Source organism: Microtus ochrogaster, chromosome 8, assembly GCF_000317375.1.
Source record: "Microtus ochrogaster isolate Prairie Vole_2 chromosome 8, MicOch1.0, whole genome shotgun sequence".
Taxonomy (NCBI): Eukaryota; Metazoa; Chordata; class Mammalia; order Rodentia; family Cricetidae; genus Microtus; species Microtus ochrogaster.
In genome coordinates this window covers 85414442-85415393 of record NC_022015.1, presented here as the reverse complement: position 1 = coordinate 85415393, position 952 = coordinate 85414442, and the positions used below count along the sequence as shown (strand labels likewise).

The window sequence follows — 952 nt, the reverse complement described above, 5'->3', positions numbered from 1 at the left end:
GTACTGTGAACATGTGAGGTCTAATGTGAACATCCAGCACTTTAAACAGGACATTATGGACAGGACATGATGAATGCTCTAAAAGATGCCTAGAAATCCATCTGCACAAAGAAGGCCAGATATCTCAGCTGAGCATTTTAATTCCTCTAAATGAGTGAATATGTGTTATCATTTATGAATATATAAAGGAATGATAAATAGGGAACTGTAAGGGAATGATTTCCAAGAAGCTGAGGCAGTGGTCACCACTGACAAGGACACGCAGAGTTACTTATTTCTAAGCTAAGTGCTGTTATACATGTTTCAATTGGTCTAGCCGGGATCTCACTGGATACTCCCCTGTCTGTCCTAGAACTCGCTATGTAGCCCAGGATGACCTCAGCTCACAGAGATCCACCTGCCCCTGTCTCCTGAGTGCTGGGGTTAAAGGCCCATGCTACCTTGCCCAGTGGTACACAATATTTTGCATGATTCCACACGTGGTATTTTTTGCACATGTGTGAGGGAAGGCATAAGTGGATTACCATGGGTACTGTGGAGAACAGCAGGGACGGGGAGGTGAAGGACTGAGCATAGGGAGTGGGACACACTTTGTGAGCCTGACTCAGCCAGGCTTTACCAGGAATCTGGTGTTAGAGCCCACTCTGTCCCACAAGTTAGGGAGCATGCTTTGAGTATCTGGGGGTGTGGGGGTTTCCACCAAAGGACACAGGAGGCTGAAAGGCTTTGGGATGAAAAATGCACATTATGTTTCTATTGAAGCCACACTCTTTGGAGCTGTGTGCGGTGCACACACACTAGCATCTTCCTCAGCAGAGTGCACACACACACACACACACACACACACACACACACACACTAGCGTCTTCCGCAGCACAGTGCACACACACACACACACACACACACACACACACACTAGCATCCTTCCTCAGCACAGTGCACACACACACAC

At 47.5% G+C, this 952-nt stretch overlaps 1 protein-coding gene across 1 annotated transcript in view; it reads right to left on the bottom strand.

The window, feature by feature from the left end:
* The window catches only part of Atrnl1 (attractin like 1), a 558188-nt gene that overhangs the window by 147683 nt on the left and 409553 nt on the right, over window positions 1–952 (bottom strand). The gene's annotated exons all lie outside the window — the stretch shown is intronic.